The sequence below is a fragment of the Amblyomma maculatum genome, chromosome 4 (assembly GCF_055883805.1).
Source record: "Amblyomma maculatum isolate TAMU_Amacu chromosome 4, ASM5588380v1, whole genome shotgun sequence".
In the NCBI taxonomy this organism is placed as follows: Eukaryota; Metazoa; Arthropoda; class Arachnida; order Ixodida; family Ixodidae; genus Amblyomma; species Amblyomma maculatum.
In genome coordinates, this window is record NC_139347.1 from 171,042,298 (window position 1) to 171,059,546 (window position 17,249).

The 17,249-nt window shown below is 42.9% G+C and overlaps 1 long non-coding RNA gene across 1 annotated transcript; it reads right to left on the minus strand.

Annotated features, from left to right (window-relative positions):
* Positions 1-983: 983 nt before the first annotated feature.
* On the minus strand, positions 984-6,423 carry LOC146193481 (uncharacterized). Its single transcript, XR_014706459.1, has 3 exons — positions 6,158-6,423; positions 5,712-5,901; positions 984-1,327 (listed from the first exon to the last, which is right to left on the minus strand). It is a non-coding gene; the product is annotated as an uncharacterized LOC146193481 (long non-coding RNA).
* Between the last annotated feature and the right edge of the window lie 10,826 nt (positions 6,424-17,249).

Below are 17,249 nucleotides of genomic sequence, written 5' to 3' on the forward strand. Positions count from 1 at the left end.
GCACTTTCGCTATCATAGATAGATGGAAAATTATATGCAATCCATAGCATTTCCTGATCTCATCTGATCCGACCGAGACAGACAGACAGACAGACAGACAGACAGACAGACAGACAGACAGACAGACACAGACAGACAGACAGACAGACAGACAGACAGACAGACAGACAGACAGACAGACAGACAGACAGACAGACAGACGGACGGACGGACGGACGGACGGACGGACGGACGGACGGACGGACGGACGGACGGACGGACGGACGGACGGACGGACGGACGGACGGGCGGACGGACGGACGGACGGACGGACAGACGGACAGACACACAGACGGACAGACGGACGGACGGAGGTAGGCAGGCATGTAGGTAGGTACCCAAGCAGCACACCAGCATTGGTCCAACAATGGTTCATCACTGGAAAAGAATGGCATCAATATTGGACTGATATTGGCATTTGGGCATTTTACTACATTCTCCATTCTTGGCCCATCTTTCGTTCCAAGATTGGTCCAGTGTTCAACCAAGCTGGAGCCACCAATGTAGGCACAATATTAGACTTTCCATTCATGCACCATTCTTGCCAATACTGTCCAGCATTATACCATCATTGTATTACCAATATTTGCTTAATACCAGCTATTCCATTGATGGCCCATTGTCAATGCTAATATCATACCAATGGTTAGCCATTGCAGGTGCACTGGCTACTCCATTCATGCCGCATATTGTCGATACCAATATTAATCGAATGGTTTATGGGTACACCGGCTACTCCATTCATGTACCATTGATGATGTCAAGATTACACATTTTGTGGCACTGCCTGTGCAGGCCATAAAATGCAGCCTTTTTCATTCTAGCCATATTCGTGACAGCACATCGAACTTGCTGGGACAATAATGGCCTTTCAAATAGGAATGGCCATAATAATTCAAATTGTCGCTCATGAGCAACCAGTAGATATTCAGGGCAAGGTTCACAAAGAGATAATATTTATTGCAATTGTTACTATAGACGGCAGTTGTTACTAGCCAGCGCTGAGGGCACACACAGCCGCAGTTAGCAGGACAGTGGCAGGGTTGGTCAGGGCAGGGCGGGCTCTCGGGAAGTGGAAGGGGCCAGGGAGCTGGAGGGCACACTCATAGGCGTAGTGAGGGGGCTGACCCTGCAATTGCATTCACAGGTGGCATGCCTGGTTCGCCAGGGGAGGTTTCAGCAAAACGCCTTTTTCTTCCACCCCCTCTGTCACAGGAACCAGGCAGCCACCTGCGAATAAATGCGTGTGCCTCCAAATCGTCCACCCCAACTTTTTCGCAAAAGGCACCTGCACAAAAACAATGAGGAAACAAAATTTACAACACCATTACGAGGCATATAAAATCGCGTGCATTATTTTAGGAAGATGTAGAAAATTCCAGAATTCATGTACCGAAATTCATGGTCAATGAGAAACACTATACTGATGAGTTCCAGATTAGTTTCAGCTGCCTTGGGTTTATTAGGATGAAAGACGCACATACATTGCATAGCATGTGCCCTGTTGCATTTTGATCGCCTCCACAGCAATACGGCTGAGACAGCCAGTGTTTCATCCCACACTAGGAATTACTGCTTGATTGTCGGCTGTCTCCGCATATGACTGGCGCGCTAGTTTTTTGCCGCTCCTACGCTTTCGGCGATGTGCAAACAGTTTATACTAAATATCGTTACCAAGAGAATGTTCGGCGACCATTTGCATTTTTTTTAAATGGCTAGATATAATATACACAAGCGATCTAAGCCCACGACTGCTGCACTGGCCGCTGGTTAGCTGATATACGCTTTTGACTGGTTTTGTTGGTAGTTCACTTAAACGGGAGCTCACTTAAACGGGTAGCTCACAGGTGCATCATTTTTACACATATACTGCTTGTCCAAGCAAATTTGATCCAAGGGATAAAAAAAAACATTTCGGAGGCAGGCAAAGGAAACCAGATACATATTGCTGGAAGCTACCTTGAGCGCCACAGAAAAGGTTTTGTTTGGAATTCTTAATTGACATTATTTGCCTAAATTACTGATTATTGACTTACACAATAAATGGTGTTGCTACTTTGAAGAGTAACGGCACAAACCACGTTTGATTATTTGCGATAAATAACCCTCACGTCTGCATTTTGAACGCCAGATACAGTAGGAAACCACGAAAATACAAAAACCAGATTCCTGGACAATACAATTGAGGACTTGGCTTGGCTCGACAGCCCTGTGTAGCGTTAGACCTACAAGTTGCCTATGGTTTCTTAGTCCGCGCCAGCACATTCGTCCAGCAAGACTGTATTTGTATTTTACAGCTAAAAAATACTGTTCCACTCATTTGTATCCTTACCGCTTTGTAGTCATTATCCGCATTGCAAAGTTCGGCGCGCTCATTGTAACTCGAGCCTTCATGTGCGCCAAAGGGTCGACGCGAAGCAACCATCGCCAGCATATCACCCTTACTCATGCTAGCCATCATAGCGGCAGGTTGTTTTGTCCGCTCAAAATCATGTTGTGAGCAGCACAATCGAGGTGCGCGAATGGGCTGGTAACGGTATCTACATAACCCGGAATTTATCTGCAGCTGGAAAAAAGGTACACATGAGGTTTCTAACCGCAAATATTGAAACAGGGGTTTCCGAACGTGCTCACCGACTCTAAGTCCTACTTATTGTCTAAAGTGAATATTTAGTACTTGAAGCGAATAACCTCACTTCGCTACGTACACAATAAAAATTTTCTGCGCTGTCCTAAGTGGCTGCCAGCAATGCGCCACCGGTTTCCATCGTCTGTTTCTAATGGTTTATTTATAACCCTTGGCTCAAGATATGGGGCGCAGCAGGTGTGATGTAGCTTGAATAAAACCTGCAAGAGATTATATATATGGGTAGATTTGTAAGGTTTACAGATTTCACTTACAAATTCTACGGGAATCGCGTCACTGCGGCCTTTCTTTGACACGTAATAGCGCTATATTCGTGGCTAAAATAAAGTACTCAACGTATTAATTAAGCTTAGCAATTGCAGCTGTAACAGAAAGTGAGGGCCGGCGACAGCTAAGGTGTGCCTAGCTTTCAAATTTTCTTAGATGACACAACCGTTCGAAATATGGAATATTAAAAAAAGCCCTTGATATTGGCTTTCTCACAGCGTATTATGGGTGCCTTAGTTTAGAAACATAATCCAGGTCCCATGGCCATCTTTCGTTTCCAATGAAATTCTTATATGTGGTGGGCGAATATCTAGACACAAAAGAATTAACTTTAGTTTTTCAAGATACGCGTAGTTCCCTCGAAAAAAAAAATTGTGTGGTATATCTCTAGAGGTAGAAAACGCTGTTTTTACCATTTCAAAAGGTTGCAAGTTTGGATACCATGATTTTGTCATCTACTATGTTTTACTCACTAAATATATGCAGGTTTTACATTTACAAACACTATTAGAAACCTGTTTTGTTTTTGCAGTTGAGTTATTAAAAAATCGCAAACTTTGCTTCAGGAGCGTTATGCTGCAAAAATATTATTCATTTTTAACCTTATGTACTGGCATATGATGCATTAGGTTGGTTGCACTAAATATGTTTTCACTTCCTGACGCATGTTCTTAATTCCAGGCAGTATCTGGAGCTCCAGACCACTAGGTGTGTTCTCCACAACGCATCAAAATTGCTCAGAATTCGAAAACAGCAGTAAAGGGCAAATTTGCTGCCATTAAAAAAAGATCATCTTCGATTTTTATTCAAATCCCTCTCAAAAATCTTCAGTACCTCAAAAATATCACGGACTAAAAAGTGTTGCGTTATACTGTTTAAAAATATAAAATTAGATATTAAACCGAGTGCTTGTGCTGATAATGACCAAACTCAGCCTGCATTCTTGCAAGATCCAATAATATCTTGGCACAGAAACTATTTCTCTACATTATCTAGGTTCCATTCTTTATTTCTGAAAAAATTTGAAGCTCTAGATTTGTGTGTGCATCTGCATATTATTTTGAATTTGGACAAAAGTAAGAAAATGTTAAAATAAGGAAAACTGATTAGAATTGAAGAAACGGCCGCAACATCAATTTTTATCAAAATGTGTGGAAACAATGCAAAGTATATTATTAATATGAGCCAGTAAATATATTGAATTCTGCAAAATGTAATATTAGAAATATAAAAATGCCTGTTTTTGTTCTATAGATGTGCTTATATGGCTCCCCCTTATGGAGTAGGCATCAAAACTTCAAGTTAGTATTTGCTGAATTTAGTTACAGTTTACCTTAAGTAAAATTTAAAACCTTGTCAGCGCTTATACATCCTTTTTCTGCTTCTGGGCAAATAGCTTAAAATGGTATTGATTCACTATTTCTGTCAATTTCATGGCAGAACGCAAGTGAAGGCTGAACTTTTTCTCTGTCCTGCATTCTTTTTTATTGCTAGATGCAATAGTATTCAATCTAGTTTATTAATATATTATTCCATTTCTCAGCTTTGACCACCACTAACAATACCATATTTTTGAAGATGATTTTTCAATGTGTAAGTTTTATAATTACAATCATAAGCAAATCGCTTTCCAGCGTAATAATTTTGGTGGCGTTACAGAGAACACACATAGCAGGTTAGAGTCTCTAAATTCTGCCTTAAATTAACAATATGACCTGCGTAATAAACACAGAATGTTTTAGTGCAAACGACGTAACGCATCACGTCAGTATGTAAGGTTGAACATTAACATTTTTGTAGCGCGTTGTTCTTGAAGCAAAGTTTGCGATTTTTTACTAAATCAACTGCATCAATGAAACACACTTTTAATACTTCTTATACAAGTAAATGTTACGCAAATGCGGTGAGTAAAAAGCAATGAATGACAAAATTTTACGCAACCAGCCGGCCTCCAAACTTGCAACTTTTTGAAACGACAAAAACGGCGTTTTCCAGCTTTAGTGATAGGCGTTTTTTTTTTTTTTCGAGAATACTACGCCGCATCTGGCAAACCTAAGGGTCATTCCTTTGTGTCGAGACATTAGCCCACTACATATGAAAATTTAATTTAAAAAAATGGTCATGGCACCACGATTACTGTTCCTGTCCGAAGACATCCATATTTGTTTTCATTTCGTCTCCTTCAAACAGGCTGGTTTAGCCAATGCGGTGAATAAAAATATCATCGCATATATTAAAGATTTTCGCGCTATATGTTATAGCTAAAGCTACCTATATTGTCACAACTGTCATACATTATTTGTATCTGAAACAACATCACAAAAGGGATTCGATTGCAAATTGTTCGCTAGTTAAATAGACGTACGAGATGACACACGTATACTTTGTAGAATACAATTTAGGAAAGAGCAGATACAAACTACAGGCGAATAATGCTATGATATGGAGCATATGTATTACTCCGATTAACAGTAAAAAAAATCAACTTTTAACATATTAATATATTCGACAAACTATTGGATGCTCACATAGGAACACAATTAATGAGCTCATCGACGCATATAATGTCTATGGGCATTAGATGTGTGGATGACTTCGTTTTATTCCAATTCGTGCGTCACTCAAAATAATTGAGCGAGAAAAAAGTTAATGCCTACACAATTTTCAGTGAGTATACCACAAATTATACTAAGGTGCCTCATATATGTCACATCACCTAGCAAGTGAAATGGGATAACAGAAGTAATCAGACTCTAACCCTGATCAGCATTTCGCTTTTGCGCCATCTTTGTAAGTTTTAGGCAGGCTTTTCCACTGATTATCCTCTTCTTTATACCCCTGCCACCCACAGGACACAAATCTTCTGGGGGTACCGAACTGTTGGTTTTCGCACCAGTGATACAACTTAATCGATCCATTTATACGTAGAAAACACTCTCGATGCGCACCTAAAAAAAAAAATGAAAGCATGTATGTGTAGGCGAAATCATTCACCGGCGATTTAATAATATAATTTGAACAATAAAATCAAAGGATCACACTCGAAGTAACAAAAAAGTGGTGGAGAGATAGGAATTGAAGCAATGAAAGGCGGTTGCTTTCTGCAAAAAGCCAATAGCAAGAGGTCCACCGTCTATAAGAACAGGCAATAAAAATAAGGCATATTTAAAGGTGCATGCAGCAGTTACAGTGATGCAGTGCTACCTTTTTTTAGGCAGGCTTTTCCGCTGATTTTCTTCTTCTTTATTGCCCTTCCAACCACAGGACACATATCTTCTGGGGGTTGTTGGTTTTCGCACCAGTGATACAACTCAATCGATCCATTTCTACGTAGAAAACGCTCCCGATGCGCATCTAAAAAAATGAAAGCATGTATGTGCAGGCTAAATCATTCACACATGATAAAACAATATGATTTGAACAATGAAATCAAATGATCACACCCAGAGCAACAAGAAAGTGGTGGAGAGACAGAAATTGAAGCAATGAAAGACGTTTGCTTACTGAACAAAGCCTATAGCAAGAGGTCCTGCGTCTATAAGAATAGGCAATAAATTAAGGCACGTTTATAGGTGCATGCAGCAGTTAAAGCGATGCAATGTTACCTTTCTTTTTCACTGCAGTGATTGGTATAAATATTACAGCAATTGCTAGGCATCTCAGGTAACCCCATTGAAAACTTCATCCAAGGTACCGAGGAGCAGTGGCGTGTTATTTGCAGCTGTTAACGGAAAGACAGGCTATCCTATGAGTGCATGCGCATTTCCTCCTTTTTGTACCTTGAATAAAAGCGACTGAACAGTGAGTGTTGCAAGAGGTGCAGCGTCCCTAGGAATGGGGAACAAAATTAAGTTTTAGTAAACAGAGGTACAAAAAGAAGCAAATATGCCTGCAATAATAGCATGATGGCCTACCTTTTGATCAACAGCTGTAAACAACCTGTCACTGCCAGTCGGTTCTTTAGATAGGCTTATCAATGCCAGAACTTAAACCTAAGAGCAATATGAGTAATATTTATTGCGGTCACGGCCGTAAACAATTCTAGCGCAACACTCCATTACTGTAACTATTCAACAGTCCATTTATACATATCTTCATTAAAGAACCATGCACATCATATTAAGTTGCTCTTTTCTACTCCCAAATGATTTCCTATAGAATTAGAATACGTGGATCGCCGCTTCGGTTTCAACATTCTTGCACGATGGCTATGGCGTGCACTTCATGCATACGGTACGGTACGTGAGGTACAAAGAGCTGTAATTGCCAAACAGGCGGACCTGACGGCCTGTCCCATTTCGCCTGAAAGTGCGCGCCGTGATCGAGTGCTTCGCGAGCAACATATTTCGGACGATATGGTTGCCTCATACCGGCCGTCAATGTTTTGTACAATGTGTCCCGCGTGCACGTTGTTTACTTTGCAGTGACAGGGACGCAGTGCACACACGGCTTATGTGCCTGTTTGTTTGTATTGTTATTTTCCCCCGCCTTCGAAGCGCGTCTGCGAAATCGCTCTCCTATTGTCTCCGCTTTCTGATAACGCCCTCACCTGAAGGCGCGTGCTCAGAAGGGGGGCGTCGATTAAAAAAATTTTGAAAAGGGGCTCACTTGCGCTGTTCACGGCTTTCAATTCCTCAATATGATATTAACCATTATAAAAGTGGAGGTTCATTATGACTTGATTATAGCCTAATCATCAAGCGGCATCACGCACACAATGTCCGCCCCACTGTAAAATTCGCTTGCACAGACGGCACGGACAGTTTTCAAAACTTCGTCTGCACATCTGAAAACAAAAAACTGCCCTTAACTCTTCACAAAATCCAAAAACTGTGTGAACATGGCTTCCTGCGCGCAGAAGAGAGGCTGTCCAAAATATATGTACAAAGCCGGGCGCATAGTATCTGGTTACTAGTTGATTGCGGCGCGCTGCACAGTCAAAAAACGTCGCAAACGGCTGCCTGCAGTGTTCTGTCACGTGTTGGTGGCATACACACCTGTTACGCACGGCTCCTCTATTTTCGGCGCAAATGCTATTCATATCGCAGCCAGCAAATAAGTCCACGCACTTGGTTGCATGTAACCCGGACGAAAATTCGCTTAGTTCTTGAAGTCATGCTTCGCGCAGTTGTTTCGAGGAGAATACGGAAAGAGAACATTTGGGACTGGCGGGAGATTATATAGAACCAATTATGAAGCAATGGCATGCTGCAAAGATATATACTCACGGTCTAAGATGACGGCGTTCACTGTGTCCGATAATTCCGATGGTATTCCGCCATTGCTGTAATCCGTACTCCGGCGACATATCACAGCTCAGCTGTTCACTGATATGTAGCAAGAACAAACCGGAGCACATGGACATGTATAGGCGCAAGAGAAAATTATGCACAGCGCAATGAAAAAGAAAATTAATGAGGGAAGAAATTAAAGAAAGGTTTAAGAAGCTGTCACAAGTCTTGTAGCGTCTTCAACAAGCTCTGAAATGAACGCTTCGGGATAAGGCCGCACAGCAGCGCAGCTGGGGATGCTTTCTGTTGTGTCTTGCACGTAGACGCGTAGGCGAGGGGCAACAGCGAACCGCTCAACCAGTGCGCGATTCCCGCCGCGGTGTTGTGTTCGCATGGGCTGCGCGTGGGAACGAAGGACCAACGACCCTCTCAACATTCCGTTCCTCCCAGCCCTCTTCTGCTTGCACCGGCCAGCCGTGACTTCGGACCGTGCCGATGAGCGGCCGCCAGCGCGCACCGCTCGAGTCGAGTTCTAAAAAATAGTTTTGTTTTGTGTGTTCGCAAACACATTGTTTCTTCAAGCCAACCACGTACATAACATTTTCTAAAAAAAATAGAAAGCCTCCCCATCTACCATCCACATTCTTGCGTAAATCCATACAGTTGGTGCATCGACAAATGCGCGCGTCATCTTTCCCCTCCCGTTCGCCACCTATGATCGAACAAAGGATGGTCGTTCGACCTTTTATATTTACTTCAAAATATTATATATTGTTGCGTGATGACTGATTAATAATGTCGAAGAGGCGGAGTTCCGAGCTTCTCTGCTATTCTGGCCAACTTTGATTATAGATTAATCAAATTATGTTCAAGTTATCTAGCTGAAAATTATCTGACTAAATATATAGTTTTTATTTGTATTCAGTTGTTCGCTTTTCAGGTATGAGTAGATGTTTTTATAAAAATTCTCAACATCGGCCCAGGAAATGAAAATTTCCTAATTTGCAGGCCTTTATATCAGAAAAGGTTCATGGTAGAGCAGCAATAATTCCACAATATGTTCTCAGCATAATTATCCGCAAACAGCAAAAACTCATATTTTTATGACATTTGAATACAAAGATACGATCGCGCTAATTTACAGAAAACAGCGAATATTGAAAATTTTTAGGAAAAAAAAACAGTTTTAAGATTGTTCAAACTTTTTCCACCCATTCTACACTACCTCAGCTTTTAAAACCATTAAAAAACACCTTGCATAATTTTGTAGCGCAAGTAATTATGGCCACTTCGATAAAGCCTTTGTCCAACTATAGCGCACCGCGCAGTTCTGAAGATTCTACGGAATTTGTGAATTGTTCAAGGTTTTTAAATTTTGGCATATAATTTTGTAACAGGGAGAAATATATTTACAAAAGAGGATTAAATATATATACATTGAGGAACAGCCAAGGAGCCAGGCTACGAGGGCCCCCGTTCGACGCACTTCTTTTTCTTAATCTTCCACAAACGAGCGCGCCACTTCGTCCTCATCATTCTCCATCTATAACAATATTTCTTCGGTCATGTTTTGTCTCGACTTCGCGAATCGACGATGACAGACACAGCAATGAATGATTCAGAATCAATTTTGTGCGCGTCGAGGTTCTGATGCGCTGTGGCATCAGGCAACACACAGACGTTTTTCGCAATCACCTTCACCTTAACGCGGATTGCACAAAAAGACGATAACGTTCAATGAGCATGCAACGTATTCCAAATCATTTTAGTAGAATGAAAGAATTGGAAAGGGCATGGAAAACTGCCTCATTAAAACAATGTTTCTGGGCTGCATTCGTTTTTTCGAATGACTCAACAGCGCGCATTATTTTCATTTCTGTAACGTGTTTTTATTCCTTTGCCACCGCCTAGCGCGGCTGGAATGGTCAAACTCTAAACTAATAGGCGGAACAAACTATTTTTGTTGTTTATTGCCGATATATATGTTGTGCGCCATATAAATGTAACGGGGCCTTCATGCTCGCAGTCTGCGCGAAAAACTGTCATTTTTTTACCACCGTGTGAATGCCCAAAACTAAAATGGTAACCTCGCGAGTCTTCCGGCTTTTCATTTTCATGAAAGTGATTGCCAGTGATTGCGTCCAGAAAGTACACACATCATATTCGGTCCTTTCTCCAGGTAAACAGACGATGCTGCGCGTAGTTCCTTATGGATAATACAAAAGCACTAGAACAAAAACATCGCTGAGAAAATGGTCATTTGTTCCTTCAACTTTAGGCAACGTTTCCCTTCTCGGCAATGAAAACGCTACCTTCTAATCACTAATTTAATGTCACATGATCATGCTATGGCGACACGGTTTCGTTTTGTATGCGCGTTCTCACTGACAACTGGATTTGTACTAGAGGTTAAGTAGATGCAGGGATGTAATCGGCGTCCAATACAGGCATATTGGTCATGAGTGCTAGCCGGCCTGGGGTATACATATGTGGTCGCACGGTCGTGCTATCATCAGATATAATTGTGCGACAAACGTATGCGCCTGCGACAAAATCTGCATGCATGCCAATAGCCTAAAACCGTAAACACATTTAGCTGACCCCCAAAAATGCGCCGCATATGAGCGCACCGAACAGACGAATCCAGACAGCTGCAGCGGTACGTGCTTGAATGCGTTATTGTAATTGTCGTCCCGTACGTGGTACTCTGTGAGGTCCGAACGATCGGCTGAAATGTTGTCGGAATTAAATGCCGCGGTTTGGCGTCCAGCGCACGTGTATTCAACCATAAAAATGTAGAATTTGTTTTGATTGAATGGTCAACGGAAAATATTCACTTCGGTAGCCCATTAAAGCTGCGTTTTTAGGATGGCAATGACAATCGGGAGATCAGGGTGCAAAGTGGTCCATCGTGGGCAGTTTTCATACAGGGATAGCTAATATTGGAAAAACACAAGACAAATTGGTCTATTACAGCCAGTTAAAAAAAAACGGGACGGTCAACGTCGGAAGAACACAGGACACCTTGTTCCATTGTAGCCAGTTTTAAAAACTGAACAGGCAACGCCGGAAGAACACAGGACAGCATGGTCCATTGTAGCCAGTTTTAAAAAAGGAATGGCCAACGACGGCGGAACATAGGACAACTTGGTCCATTGCAGCCAGCTTTAAAAAACTGAACATCCAATACTGGAAGAACAGAGGATAACATTGTCCATTGTAGCCATGTTTAAAAAACGGAACCTCCAATGCTGGAACAACACAGGACAACTTGGTCCATTGTAGCCAGTTTTAAAAAACGGAAAACCCAACGACGGAGGAAAGCAGGACAACTTGGCCCATTATAGCCAGTTTTAAAACCCGGTGTGACCATATTGGAGAAACAATGGCAATCTCGGTCCAATATAGACATTCTATATGTACGGCAGCGCCAATATCGGGAACTCACTGTACATCTTGGCCCAAGCTAGCCAGTGCTGGCTATTGGCAGTTCCAACACTGGGAGAGCATTGGCTAGCCTGGGCCATTGTTGGACATGGTGTTGACTGGCATGTCCTATGTTGGGAGCATGCTGGTTAGGCTGGGCCACTGTGGGACCACTGTTTGCCATCGTACTTACAACATTGGCCCAATGCTTTGTGCTGCCTGGGTAGGTAGGCGGGCGAACGGGCAGGCGGGTGGGCGGGCGGGCGGGCAGGTTGTCGCCGCTGCTTTGGAACATAGTGGTGCGCGGTTTACTCGAGTTGCCGATGCCAGAGGGTGTGTCGGTGCAGACGTATGTGGATGACGTTGTGTTGCGAAGCACGGCCGCAAAGCACTGCCGGAATTGGCGGGAAGCGCACTCGGTAGAGTGGCAACATGGGCGGAGAAGGCGAGAGTGAACATTTCAAGGGAGAAGACGGTGTGCGTCCTTATTTCTCCCCCAAGTGCCCAATGTTGCTAACAAATGAGTGTTAATTGTTAGGAAGTGTTGTGGTTAGTTTGCTAACTAGCAACTGGTGGGTAGTAAACTTTTATGGCTATTTTTGGGCAGCAGAAGATGACACCCTCTGCAAACGGATGGCAGTATAAGCAGTTAAATACTTTCGCCTTATTATTATCTCTGCGGTTCTTCTCAGAAGTTGGTGGAGCCAATGCGCAGCACGGCCAACGCGGCAGCGCGCCTGCAGCCACCCCGCCTCCCCCCACGCTATTTTGGCCATGCGTTAACTACCACTGGTACCGCCACCGCAGAAGTCAGTTTACGTCTTTTGGCCCTCATTTTTCAAATTATTTTATAGTAATCTTTGTTCCGTAATGCTGAGGAAACACAAATTTTTGAGCCACGGAAACGCTATCCAGGTCCTATTGCTGTACGATCCAAAATCATCCAAAACTAATCATAACTTGTTTGGTGAGTTTGAGAGTTATAAACTCTACTGAAACAGCTTTGTTTCGTTTACTTTTCTCTTACTCTTGTTTTCAATTGACTGCAAAGGATAAACATACCCCAATAAAATGTTTCAAAAAAAAAAGAAAGTAAATAAGAATCATGAGCAACGTCCCCGAGATAGTAAACACGATACTATACAACGTAGCCCCAAAGAGTATCTAAGCTTGACTGGTTAGCATCAGCTTATTCGTTCCGAAATGAATAGATAAATAAGAGATACGATAATTACCAGCAAATGGTAGCTTTTTTTACCTTGAGGTATTTCATTGTCTATAATTTCAGCACTAATTGCTTTGAAATAGATCTATGCAAGATCGCGTACTCTCTGGCTACTTTGTTTTTCTGCTGCTAAGCTGCAAACAAAAAGTCTCTTACTCAGGACTACTATTTCCACTTACTCAGCTGACTGTTCGTGAAATAGCAGAGTGCCGCTGAATGCTTACAAGAACATGGCCTTATCACATTCAAAGCACATTCCGAGCGATCTTAAAATCGGTCATCGTTCTTCATGTAAGTGTGCTTCAGCATTTGTTTTTATTTATTGAACTCAAAATACTGCTGAGAAAAAAATGGTTTGGAACGAAACTATGTAGATATGATGAAATGTAATTTTCTTTTTGACCTTGAAATATTAAGGCGGAAATAATGGGTTCCGCTTGAAGCTGGGCAGATTAATAATAAAAATAGCCACAACTTCAAGTTACTTTCTAATATTTTGCAGAGTTCCCATATTTCTGCCGAAGCTCCATGCCTACAGATGCTGTAAATTATATATAAAGCGTAAAGCACACCACATAAGGGCTACAAAGGCGTTAGGCTTTATGCGGAGAATAAGTATTTGCTATTCCTAACCTCTCGGTTCCCCTTCATGGATCACTGCCTTGTCGTAGCGGAGGAGCTTGCGAAACTCGATGAAGTCGTGAGCTCTGCTGTGTAGGGCCACCCAAGATAGACAGGTCACGGCAGAGAGTTCTGACAAAATGTGATTCACTGGAGAAGGTAATGGCAACCCACTCCAGTATTCCCTGCCAAGAAAACCCTATGGCCAGTCACAATACCATTAATGATATGGCGCCGGAAGATGAGCCCCCCAGGTTGGAAGGCGTCCCACATGTTACTGGGGATGAACAATGGGCGATTCCTAGTAGCTCCAGGACGAATGAAGCGGCTGGGCTAAAGCCAAAAGGACGCTCAGTTGTGGATGTGTCGGGAAGCGACCGGAAAGTCCGATGTTGCAAGGAGATGTATCACATAGCAACATGGAATGTAAGATCTATGAGGCAAGGTAAACTGGATATCGTCAAGCGAGAAATGGACAGATTGAATATTGATATATTGGGCATCAGCGAGCTCAAGTGGACCGGAATCGGAGAATTTAACTCCGGCGACCATTATGTCTTTTATTGTGGGCACGAATCCAAGAGTAGGAATGGGGTCGCTCTCATAGTAAACAGAAGAATGGGCAAAGCAGTGCTAGGGTACAACCCCAAAAACGACCGAATGATTTCACTTCGGATCCAAGGTCACCCGTTCAACATAACAGTTATCCAAGTCTATGCACCGACCACTACTGCTGAAGAAGCTGACGTTGAGAGATTTTATGCGGACCTACAATGCCTTTTAGACCGCACCCTATCATCAGACCTCGTTTTTCTCATAGGAGACTGGAATGCTAAGGTAGGGAGTGAAGAAATATCCGGAATTACAGGCAAGTTCGGTCTTGGTGAGCCAAATGAAGCTGGGCAGAGGCTAGTAGAGTTTTGTCAAGAAAACAACCTGACCATAGCGAATACTCATTTTCAACAGCACAAGAGGCGCCTGCACACATGGACTTCACCGGACGGTCTGTACAGGAATCAGATCGATTATATTATTTGCCGACAGAGATGGAGAAGCGCTATACAAGCAGTAAAAACAAGGCCTGGGGCCGATTGTGGCACGAATCATCAGCTTCTTGTTGCCAAGATTAAGCTTCGATTGAGGAAAACGCAGAAAACTAGAAGGCCTTTCAGGTATAATCTGGATCAAGTTCCATTAGAATATGCTGTGGAAGTGAGGAATCGATTTCAAGATTTAGATCTAGAAGACAAAGAGCCCGAAGAGATGTGGACTGATGTTCGTGATATAATACAAAAAGTTGCTACTAAGGTAGTTCCAAAGCAAAAGAAATGCAAGAAAGCAAACTGGTTATCTGAAGAGGCTTTGCAAATAGCTGAGAAAAGGAGGATGGCAAAAGTTATGGGGGAAAGAGAAAGATACAAGGTTCTCAATTCGGATTTTCAGAAAATAGCAAGGAGAGATAAGAATGCCTTCCTGAACATACAGCGCCAAGCAGTTGAGGACAACAGCCAATTAAGGAACACAAGAGCTCTGTATAAGACAATCAAAGATATCAAAGAAAGCTTCTGTGCTAAGATGGGCGTGATAAAGGACAAACGAGGCAAGGACCTCACTGAAGCCGCAGAGATAAAAATGAGGTGGCAGGAATACACAGAAGAACTGTACAAGAAGGACCCGAATGTGCAAACCCAACATAAGACGGTTGTGGTCACTGATCTCGAGCCGGGCATCCTGAAGAGTGAAGTTGAATGGGCCTTAGCCAGCCTTGCTAAGAACAAAGCCAGCGGAATTGATAGCATTCCAGCTGAGTTGCTTCAAAACCTCAATCATGACGCTGTTAACATTCTGCATACATTATTTCAGAAGATTTGGACAACCCTGCAGTGGCCACAGGATTGGAGGAGGTCAGTTTACATCCCCATTCCAAAGAAAGGCAGTGCCAAAGATTGTTCCAACTACCGCACGATCGCGCTTATTTCGCATGCTAGCAAGGTGATGTTGAAAATCCTCCAAGGTAGGCTGCAGCAGTATGTGGATCGGGAGCTTCCGGACGTGCAAGCTGGGTTTCGCAAGGGCAGAGGAACTAGAGACCAAGTTGCCAACCTTCGCTGGATCATGGAAAAAGCAAGAGAGTTCCAGAAACCCATCTACTTCTGCTTTATTGATTATGCGAAAGCGTTGGACTGCGTAGATCACAGCATATTGTGGCAAGCTCTCCAAGAAATGGGAGTTCCAATTCACCTCATCTGCCTCCTCAGGACCCTGTATAAAGGGCAAGAGGCCACAGTCAGAACTGGGCATGGTCTTCTGATTGGTTTCCGATTGAGAAAGGAGTGAGGCAAGGCTGCATACTGTTGCCCTGCCTATTTAACCTATATGCAGAGTGCATCATGAGGAAGGCTGGTCTCGACGAGTCTTCAGCTGGAGTGAAGATTGCTGGAAAACGTATCAACAACCTTAGATATGCGGATGATACCACTTTAATGGCAGAAAGTGAAGCGGAACTCAAGAGACTTCTGATGCGCGTACAAGAAGAGAGTGAGAAGTTTGGGCTTAAACTGAACATTAAAAAGACAAAGATCATGGCGTCTTGCCCTATCAAGTCCTGGAGCATCAAGGGACAAGAAGTGGAAGCTGTGACAGATTTTCTCTTCTTGGGCTCCAAGATTACCTCGGAAGGAGACTGCAGCCATTAAATTAGGAAACACCTGCTTCTGGGGAAGAGAGCAATGGTTAGCCTTGACCGCCTAGTAAAGAGCAGAGACATTAGTCTGCCAACCAAGATCCGTATAACTCGTGCTATGGTCTTTCCAGTTGTGATGTATTAATGCGAAAGTTGGACTGTGAAAAAGGCTGACCACCGAAGAATTGACGCGTTTGAATTGTGGTGCTGGCGAAGACTCTTGAGAGTTCCTTGGACTGCCAGAAGTTCAAATCAGTCAATATTGTCGACCATAAACCCTGACTGCCCATTGGAGGGTCAAATTCTAAAGTTAAAGCTCAGCTACTTTGGTCATCTGATGAGAAGAGAGGAGTCGCTGGAGAAAGATTTGATGTTGGGAAAGGTTGAGGGTCGCCGGAGAAGGGGTAGGCAGCGAACGCGATGGTTAGATGGCATCCTCGAGGCACTGCAGATGAAGTTATGTGATGTTAGGAGGATAGTGAGAGACCGGAAAGCGTGGCGTGACATGGTCAATAGGGTCACGAAAAGTCGGACACGACTGAACGACTGAACTGAACTGAACCTCTCGATTGCGTGTGTATGGCTCATTTCAATGCCGAGCTTTCCGAGTACGTCATATATTTTTTTCTAAACAGCATCAAAGTGCACATTCGAAGAAATTGCTCCACTGACTACGAAATTGCTCTATCAGTCAGCACAATAAGGACGTCAAAACTGGTGATGCTATTCAAGAGCAGTAAGAAATCCTTTAATACATGAACAAAAAAAAACTGAAAATTGCTGAGCAAGTAACGATCGGCTTCCCTTCCGGCTGGAATCTGGGCGAGCTGCATCAGCTCATATATAGCATTAATCATTCGCGATCATTTCATGAGCTCTTGCGCTACTGCTTATTTTAGTGCGGAGGGTAATCAAACATTTACGATACATTAACTTTGATGTAATTAGGACCATCAATTAGCATGGGTAATTAGCGCAACAATGCAGCAATATACACATTTCTACTACTACAATCTAATGGTAGCACAGTTCCATGTCTCTGTCTTGAGGATTCCAATAAGAACCTGGGGCGACTTATCAAAACCCCTTCCAAGCATGAACGAGTAATAA